The sequence below is a fragment of the Excalfactoria chinensis genome, chromosome 1, assembly GCF_039878825.1.
Source record: "Excalfactoria chinensis isolate bCotChi1 chromosome 1, bCotChi1.hap2, whole genome shotgun sequence".
In the NCBI taxonomy this organism is placed as follows: Eukaryota; Metazoa; Chordata; class Aves; order Galliformes; family Phasianidae; genus Excalfactoria; species Excalfactoria chinensis.
In genome coordinates, this window is record NC_092825.1 from 141,666,838 (window position 1) to 141,677,698 (window position 10,861).

The following is a 10,861-nucleotide window of genomic DNA, read 5'->3' on the forward strand; positions in this document are numbered from 1 at the left end:
GTTGGAATTCAGTTCATGTTTAGACAACTAAACATGACATTCCTGAGCTTCTGCAAAGCCTTTGACATGGTCCCTCACCACATGCTTCTCTCTAAATTCTAGAGGTATGGATTTGAAGGATTAATTGTTTTGTAGATTAAGAATTAGTTGGCTAGATGTAGCCATAGGGTTGTGATTAATGGTTCTTTGTCAGGGTGGAGGCTGTTTACAAGTGATGTCCCCAAGGGTTGGTCTTGGTATCAACTGTCATGGGTTCCTTAGATCTACTTGTGCCCCTGACAGGGGGCAGCCACCCCATAGGGCCCCCAGCCCAAAAGGGAAGGAAAAAGGGGAATGGGAAAAGAGAACAGCAGCAGCAATCTAAGGAGGAAAACTTACTTTACTAAATATGATATCGAAATACAAGATAACACAATATAATACAATATGATTGAGGCTAATAAATCGAACAAAACAGAGAGAGAGAGAGTCCCCGAAAACCGAGAGGCCTACTGTGAACTCTAGGTGACACGGCTGGAATGCTTCCCACTCTCCAAATGTCTGAGAGAGGGAGCTCCAGCCTGGGAGTGAGATTATATATATGTCCTCCTCCAGTGACTTATCTCTGACTGCAAAGTCCTCTGGGATACGTAGTTATCTTCTGAAAGCTGAGTATTGAGGATGTTGTTATTCCACGGAATTGGAGTATGAACTTTTTAATAATCTATACTGCACATGATGTTATGATGTGGAATATTGACAGCAATACTACAAAACAATGACACCAACACTCTTCAACACTCTTCACTCTTCGTCTATATCAATGATATAGACGGTAGCAGTGAGTGCACCCTCAGCAAGTTTGTAGACGACACCAAGCTGAGTGTTGTGGTTGATACACTGGAGGGAAGCGAAGTCATCCAGAGGGATGCTTTTCACTCAGAGAGTGGTGACACACTGGAATAGGTTGCCCAGAGAAATTGTGGATGAACTGGGCAGCCTGGTCTAGTGGCTGGCAGTTCAGCCCATGGCAGAGATCTTGAAGCAAGATGATCGTTGTGGTTCTTTTCAACCCAGACCATTCTATGATTCCATGATTCCATGATCTAAGTGTGTCTACATGCAAATGTACACGAGAGTTAGATATTTGAATTCTCAGTATAGTCAGTAAAGATCAGGAGCTTACTTCATCTGCCTAAGCTTGGAGGTAGTTGAGACCTCTAACAGATATGACTGTTTGCAATTATGTTATGGAGACTGTTGGAGAAATCATTGGTGTGGCGCCAGGATGACAAGGCCAGTATGTCCTAAGGCATCTCAAATGGTAGGAAAGAGCTGTGAATGGGCTACTTGTATCACAGTGGGCAGTGACTGTATCAAACATATTTTATACAGTTACTGAAAGTTATTTCAGCTTCCCAATTAGTCAAAATTAAAAAATAAATCTTGTTCAGCTAGGCTTGAGCATAGTAAGCAATAAATCTGTTCATATGTTACATATCCTTTTCTATAGTCTTGGCCTGAGAGTTGGTATATAGCCACCCTATTTTGGGAAATAAAGATAAGTAAATATATTGACATGATACATCCATAAGACCTAGGCTATTTTATTTACTGAGACATAATCTTCCCTGTTCTATTCACAGTTTCTTTGTGGCTCTTCAGTGAGGATGATTTTTGAGGAACTGATGAATAATTTGAATCATTATTTGTTTCTATGAGCAATAGAAATAAGTAAAAAAAAAAAAAAAAAAAAAAAAAAAACCTGGATGTGGACTTTAGACTCCATTCTCTACTTTCAGAACTTAAGTACCTCCTTGTTACTTTGTCACATTTGAAAAGATGTAAATAAGAATATACGATCTCATTAGAAGTATGTTTGTATTGGTTTTTCCAGGTGAGTTGAGGTTAATGCTATTCATATTCCCCTGGCAAATATTTACCTATGGAAAAATTATTTGAATTCCTCCATGAATAATAACTAACAAAACCAGGTGCACTGTAAAACAAAACAAAACAAAACAAAAACAGAGAGGAGAAAGAGTCTTTTGACTCACATCACAATTTCTTCTAGCTTCTGGTTGAACATACTATATTGATTTAAATTCTCAGATGTAAGCATGAGGAAACAGTGGTGCAAGTGTTTAAAAATGATTAGTTCTTGGGAGAGGTTTGTGTGCTTATGTACAAAGCTGCTTGAAACTTCTCACATTCCTAGTATTTCTGTCTCACAGTACATAGTGCTGGTGTTAGGATAAGTAAAGGGAAACCAAAAGGAAACAGAATTTGTTATTTGTTTGTTTATTTGTTTTTTATAAATTTGTGTATGTCAGTTTCATGAAAAAAGAAAATCTCACTTTTTAGGTGACAAGCTTGCGTCTAGCCAGGGTGTGTGGAGTGCTATAAGTCATAAGTTGAACTCTGTCAAATGATCTATGTGGATTCTAGTAAATTTTACCATTGAAATTTCATATCCTAGAGAAGAGGACTGGTATGTAGCTATCATGGGGAAAATTAATGTGTGTAGACCACAAGTGATCCACATTGTCCATCGTCTCTGAACAATTATGATTTAACATTGGCAGGCAACTAAGCATCACACAGCTGCTTACTCATTCCCCCTATACCTGAAGGGAAAGAGAAATGGAAAGATAAAAGTGAGAAAACTCATAAGTTGAGATAAGGGTTTATTAGGTAAAGTAAAAGGTGTAAGTACAAGTAAAACAAAATATGAAATTAATTCACTACTTTCAATTGGCAGACATTTAATCATATACAAGAAATGCTGAGGGGCTTTGAAGCACTCTTCCCATCTTTTTTAACACATTTCTATTTCCTTTACCATATTTGTTTTTTGTTAACCTATTTTATTTTTACAAATCTCCAGAAGGATCTTTCATAACATAGTAGATTCTTTTGATTATTATTAATACGAGAGTATAAAAGTTAGTTTTGATGTAATGATTCTCCTTTTATATTTTATTTTCAGTTATGCTTCTTTTTTTGTTGTTGCTATTTTAACATGACATTCAAACTTTATCTCATCTTCTTCCATTTCCAACATGGACTAAAATCAGTTCCTTTGGACTTTGGAACTAAGAGTGATCAAACTGGCATTTACATGTTTCTTATGTATACGCTGCTGTATAATTGCCATTTTCATGTATACTGTCCATATCAATTACTAATAAGAACAGACAAAAGTTTAGACAGAATTCAGCCTAGGTTCACCTCTGACGGCATAAAGCAGCAAATGACTTGGAAAGAGTAGAAGAACAGAGTGAATTCAGAGCAATACTATAGAGGATTATTATTATAATGTCAAACACTTTGAAAACCTGTAAACTCTTAAATGAGAAATCATCTTTGTACCTATCCTACTGGGGCTACCTTGGCATTTAATTTATGTATCCTTGTAACAGACAAATGATTTGTATAAACATTAGAATCATTACTGAATCACCAAGAAAGAAGGAGCCTCTTACCCCTTGTACAACAAAAGCACACTAAGAATTATAAAGGTTAATTATATAAAATATATATTAAAATAAACATGCATAATAGTGGTTATGTTTATAGTAAAAGTGACTGTAAAAGTCCTGAATAAAATAGATACTATAATGAGTAAACACTATCTTCAAAGTATTCTAGTTTTTTGTGATACAACAAACAAACAAACAAAAACCCAGCTTATAATATAAGTAATAGACAAATATAAGTCTCCCTTTACAAGTATAATCAAGAAAAAACATGGTAAATACAATATTAGCAAAACTGTTATGGAAAAGAATGAATGAAATATTACTGCTATAAAAATAAACATTTCACAAATAAAATGAGGCTTTTGCATTATCTTGAATATTGATATCCACAATGTTCTGCTGAGTAGTACATCTCTTCACATTACCTTTTATTCATAGACAAGTCCTTTGAGTAACTTCTTATACCATTTGGATGTATAACTCTCCCCAGAAATCAACAAAATTTATTGTAGAATCTGACATTCGTTTTTATGTAGGTGTTTTTTTCATCTTGGGCTTGCCACTTTAGGCATGAAAGTGAAGAATAATTTTATCAGAAGTTCTAATTATTTTTTTTTATTATATTAAACAAGATCATGTGAATATAAATAAAAGACAATTTGCTCATATTAATCTGCAGTGTGTTTATATGAGTCCAAAAGTTAGACGTTTCAAAAGAAAAAAATCAAAATAAAAAAAGTGAGGACAAAAATGTATTGACATCAAATACTGATCAATAACAGCTCTGTTTGTGTTCAAGTTTTGGTGTTTCTACATCATAGCAGAAGACAATAGTTAAATATTTCTGCAGTTTGTAACATATTTTATTTTTCCATCAGTTAGCTGCTCAGGATCTCTAATACCCAAGCTTTGGGGAACAAGAAATATTTTACATTTTGCCGACCTGATCACATACAAACTATACTTATCCTACCCCTATAAACTGTGTGATACATTAAGGATGATTGCAGGAGGTAAGAGGTCTTGGTAGCTGGTATTTTTTATGATCATAACAGTTGTAAGGATGTCTGGCTACAAAAAGGAGGCTGCTGACCTTGCTTGCAATTCAGCAAACCAATTCAAGAAGCAAAAGTGCATTTTAAAACAAGAAATTTAATCTACCATAACCAGTCCATTATTAACTATTATTCATTTCTGAAATTGCCAATGTTGTCTTAAAAAAAAAAAACAAAAAAAAACAAAAAAAAAACCACGTCCTGTGTTTTCAGGTTAACATTTGACCTGATGGTTGCCTTTGCTGCTGTCACAAAAGGATAACAAAATCTTGGCTTATAATGAGTACACTGAGGCAGGAAAAATAAACAAACAAACAAATAAATAATAAATAAATAGGAGAGCTTATAACATGGGTAAACGGGGATGACATGTAAGTACACATGCACATCTGAATGCTTCATCTCATCTTAAAAGTTGATGGGAGATTAAATGGAGGATAGGGAGCAACATCTAGTAATCAGTTCTTTCAAAGTGCAGAAGAATGCTCTACGGTACTGATCTTAAAAAAATTGAAGATTTGATCTGGCAGATCTAATACAGATGCTAAATCTGCAGAAAAGGAAACACTCTAGAGTTTATGTTTTCTAATAACTCGTTTGTTTGTTTTTTTTACTGTCTCAGACAGCGGCATAAATTATGAATGGAAAACATTGTGTTTGTGTTCTACCTTGAGGAATAGACATTAAAACATCAGTAACATCTTCTTTGTAGGATCTCATATGTTCTTGTCATCACATTGGAGAAACAACTGGACCTTAGCTACCCAGTCTAAAAGATAAGTGACTACAGCTGATAAATTAGATCATTTGAAACATCCAGAGAAATTCTGGGTCTATATGCAAAAAAAAATTAAAAAAAATGAAAACAAAACAAAACAAAAAAAACAACTTTGCAGGCATATCCTAAGTGCTCTTAAGACCTTTCAATAAATTATACTCTACATAAAGATGTATGTATGCCTCACATAGACACCTGAATGTGTGTGTAATTTGTGTATGTGTAAGGAGGGAATTTCCCAGGAAAAAATTAGATTGGGCCTTTGAGCTCAAAATAATGGCTTGTGATTTTCATAGTCTAATGTGACTTGCTTTTTTTTTAGCATTTATTTATTTATTTATTTATTTTTGCAGAGGTGGTTCTTCCAGATGGCTTTAATGTTTGTTCAGATGGCATATATTATATTAATCCAACTCCTTTACTTAGGAAATCATATATCACCATTCAGGTTATGTTCATTTGCACCTCATCTAAATTTGAAAGACACAGATTTAAAGAGTGAAATATTTGATGAATAAAGAATTGTCTGGTAAAGCCAGAGGGTTGTGGTCAGTGTATGCCTAGATAGAGGCTGGTGACAAGTGATGTCCTCCAGGGGTCTGTTTACGACTTATACACTTAAACATATTTATAAGTGGCATAGATTATGGGATCAAGTGCATCTTCAGCAGTTTTTCTTATGACACCAAACTGAGTGGTATGACACCAACTGAGCTGTTGGTATGGCAGAAGAAAGGGATGCCATCCAGAGGGATCTTGATAAACGCGAATGGTGGGCCCATACGAACCTCATGAAGTTCAACGGGACAAGTTCAAGGTGTTGCAGTTCTGTTGGGGAAATCCCAGGTACATATATAGACTAGGAGAAGAATTCCTTGAGTGTACCCCTGCCAAGGAGGACTTACGGGTCCCTGGTAGAATGTCCACCTGCAACCTGTTTTTCACAGGACACGATGGCATCATTCCCCAATTTTCCCATACCAAATTGGAATTATTTAGTCCCAGGCCAGTTCTTCTGCCAGTAAACACTCCTGAGCCCTCTCTTCCAGAGGCAAACAGCTCTGAAGGAAGGTGCTTTCAAATGTCCACAAAGAGATGCTGATTGTCACATGGTAGCACCCATCATTTGTCTCCTCCATAAATCAGTGAGAATCTTATCACAAGAAATCTCTCAGGAAGCAAGCTTTGAGTCAGAAAACAAAGAAGGACTCTCACAACACTTTAGTAGTGGTATCTCAAATGCAGGTAGTGTACACTCTACCTCTGAAAACAAATGAACTTATGAAGAAAGAAACAGACAACTAGGACAACTACCTTGAAGAAGCCTGCAGGATACTGACTCAGGCCAGAGAGGTTCTACAAAACCTTTTCCTTCTGGCTGATATAATAAACCTTCATTAATCTTCAGATTTATTATTATTATTATTATTTTGTAACTAAGCAGTTTTTGTTAGCTACTTTGCTACTGATTTCTTCTCTAGTTCATTGTATATCAATCAAGTTGCATGATGCTACATTTCCATCCATTCTTAGCTTTCTTCTTGCAATCCTTGCTACAAAAGAAATATATTAAATGTTGTGTTAAATGCATTTAAACATGCATTTAAATAATAATGCATGACATTGAGGATATATTGTCTTCTTTTTAGTAATGAAATGTGTCTAGTTTAAAAAGAATAGTCATTTTATTTATTTATTTAATTATTTATATTTAGGAGATCATCCTTTCATTTTCTGCTTTATTCTCACCTTGTTCTTTAGAGTGAGTGGAGCTTCATATAGCAGTTTGATGTTATTGTAGTTCTGTTTATCAGCCAAAAAGGGAAGACTCAAACCTGAGCCTCCTGTAAGATAACAGAGTTGCTACGAAGACACATGGACAATCAATGCTTTCTTTCCAGTGTTTTGTTACTGTAAACTATTATGGATGACCTACTTTCTTTATCCTTTCCAGTAAGGTAGAAGAGTATCTGATCCACTCAGGCTGCTAATGTGGTCTTTAATTTCCAGTTTAGAAAGTAGCCGTATCCCAAAGGAAAGATTGTAGGTCGGATTACCATATTTAGTTGCATTGTTCTAGATAACTAAGGTTGAACCATTATAAAAGTTGAAACCTAGCAGCTGACTTCCAGAGTTAGATTGCTTTATTTTTCTCAAGTTTTAAACGAATCCTTTGTCTTAAAAATTGAAGTGTGAGTTTGGTAATTTAAACCTCTCAAAATGGACCTTTAAAACTGTAGATTGCAGTAGTAGTTCCTTTGTGGAAAAACAAAACCAAAAAACATAAACATTTCAGTGAAATTAATTTATCATTTTTCAGCTAAAGACTGAAAAACAAACACCATGTTGTCTAAAATAAAAATTCTTTCTTTTAATTCAAATTTGATGTTTCTATTGATGTGTCATAGAAACACAGTGTTTCTTCTTTCACTTACATTGAAATTGTGGCTGATATATGATTTGGATGAACACTGATGCAGAACAGGCCCAAGTATTCCTTGTAAACACCCTGAGCTACACATGGAATACCAACAGGTTCCATAGTATATGAAAATTAAATTTTGTGTTATCTGAGTGACTGTAGAAAATAATTAAGTTTTCAAAAAATCAGAGAAGACACTGTTATACTTGGATGTGTGCTGTAGGGAGTTCTTACAGTAGAGAATTCATACCTTTACTTAAACACCTCTGAAATTCATGGACATTTGATGGTATGGATGCCTAAAAGTGTGCAGCATTTTCTCCTCTTCAGTCTAGACTTTTGGTCTGAGATTCTGACAAACAGCAGTAGAAAAAAGATGAGTGTTTATTCAAAGCATTCACAGAAGTCATTGTTAAGTGTTTTCTGCTCCTATTTCACCATTATCTGTACTTTATTTTGGTTGTTAAAAGTCAGAAATGTGCTAGACATTTATAATTGATGCCCAAACTAATTAATATACAGAGTTTTAGTAAGATAATATATGGATAGTTCTGATATTGGGGGTAGGGGGAAAATAATAATAGTTAAAAAATAAATAAATTAAAAAAAAAAAAAAAAAAAACCTTAGTGGAGATAATATAATAGTTGAGCTTATCTTCACAGTGACAATTCAGCACATTATGTATATTAGTGTCAGAAAGGCCATTGTTTCTTATTGTGTCCAAAAGAAATTCCATAGCAATGGCACTGAAGAAACGATTCCTTGAAAGCAATGTTGAATTGAATCATGAATACAGATTGCTGTGTAGTCTATCCTTCTTTTTCTTGGTTGTTTAATACGGTCCATAAGTGTTCTATAATTTACAAAAAAAGGGATGAAGAGAGGGAGATGTCATTTGCCAAAGTTTTATCTTAACAGTAGTAGAGTTCTTTTATTAACAACTGTTTTTAAAAGTGTAAATCCTCAAGGGATTTTAATTAACCACAGTTTTAGTTCTCATCACAATACAGAGCTCCATGGATTCTAGCATTTATACTATTATATATAGACTATTATTCTAAAATCTCTAACTTCCCCCTCCTCCCCCCTTAGGTTTATATAATTTATACAATAACTACTCCTCATCTACATAATTTCAAAATACATTGCTTGGTTGTTGCATTCAAGATCATAGAATCATAGAATGGTTTGGGTTGGAAGGGACATTTAAGGTCATCTAATTCCAACCCCTCTGCTATTGACAGGGACACCTCCCTCTAGACCATGGTTCCCCAGAACCCCATCCAGCATGGCCTTCAATGCTTACAGGGATGGGACATCTACAGCCTCAATGGGCAGCCTGTTTCAGTGTCTCACCAACTTCACAGTAAATAATTTCCTCCTAGTGCACTAATACACTAATGCACACAAGATGGGTAATAAACTGGAGGAGCTGGAGGTCACTGTGAGACTGGAAAGCTATGATACAGTTGCCATCAGAGAAACATGGTGGAATGATTCACACAGCTGGACTGCTGTGATGGATGACTACCGACTTTTCAAAAGAGACAGGCAAGTCAGGAAAAGTGGTGGTGTAGCCCTCTATGTTAAGAAAGAATGTGTAATGCATGGAAACTAATGATGGTTATGGTAGGGTGGAGAGCTTATGGGTCAGAATAAAAGTGAAAGCTAATAAGACTGATATTCTTGTGGGAGACTGCTACAGGCAGACCAGGATGAAGAGGTGGAGAAGACACTTTATAAACAGTTGGGTGAGGTCTCAAGGTCACTCCCTCTTGTTCTGGTGAGGGACTTCAACTTCCCAGACATCTGCTGAATCTATAATGCAGCAGATAGATAGGGAACAGTCCCAGAGGTTCCTAGAGTGTGTGGGATACAACTTCATGACACAGCTGGTGAGGGAGCCAAAAAAGGGAAGCAAAATCCTGGACTAGCTGTTTGTTAACAGAGAAGGTCATGTGGGGGATGTAAAGGCTGGAGGTAAGTCTGGGGCAAAGTGATCATGAGATACCAGATTTCTTGATACTCATTGAACCATGGAGGGGAGTCAGCAGAACTGCCACCTTGGACTTCCAGAGGGTGGACTTCGGGCTCTTTAGGACCATGGTTGAGAGGGTCCCTTGGGAAGTAGTTTTGGAGAGCGTGGGAGCCCAGGAAGGCTGTGAATACTTTAAGGAAATTGTTCTAAAGGCACAGGAGCTGATCATCCCAAAGTCATGAAATACTAGCTCTGATGGGCAAGGAGGCTGGGATGGCTGAACAGAGACCTTTGGCTGGATCTCAAGAACAAAAGGAAAGTTTACGATCTTTGGAAGAGTGGGCAAGCTGCTTATGAGGATTACAGGTATATAGTGAAGCTGTGCAGGGAGAAAATTAGAAAAGCCAAAGCACAGCTAGAGCTGAGCTTGGCTACTAAGGTTAAGGATAACAGTAAATAATAAATATTTTTATGTACGCATCAACAGCAAGAAGAAGGCTAGGGAGAATCTCCATCCCTTGTTGCAGCTTGGTCACCAAGGGTCAGGATTAGGCTGAGGTATTTAATGCATTCTTTGCCTCAGTCTTTAATAGTAAACCTTGTTACTCCCTGGGAACATAGTCCCCTGAAAGGTGCATACAGTGGGAGCAGGGCAAGTCTCTTCTCACTGGTGACAGGTGACAGGACAAGGGGAAATGGCCTCAAGTTGTGTCAAGGTAACTTTAGGCTGGACGTTAGGAAACACTTCTTTACAGAAAGGGTAGTTAAGTACTGGAATAGACTCCCCAGGGAGGTGGTTGAGTCACTGTCTGTGGATGTGTTCGGACATGGTGCTCAGAGGTATGATTTAGCAGAGGGTTGTTAGAGTTAGGGTACCGTGGTTAGCCTGCAGTTGGACTTGATGATCTTTGAGGTCTTTTCCAACCGGAGTAATTCTATGATTCTATGATTCACTACAAAGTTCTTCAGAGGGAGAGAGAATAAGTAAACACAGTTCTTAGGATGCAGGTATTTTATCTTTCTGTGTAGTTATCAGCAAAAAATTGCCCCGAAGTTCTATCTGACTGAAGAAAAGAATATATAATATAAAGGAATAAGCATGTGTGTGTAAAAAAAACATATGTATGTGGATACATATATTCAAGTGAGATAGACATAATCAAATT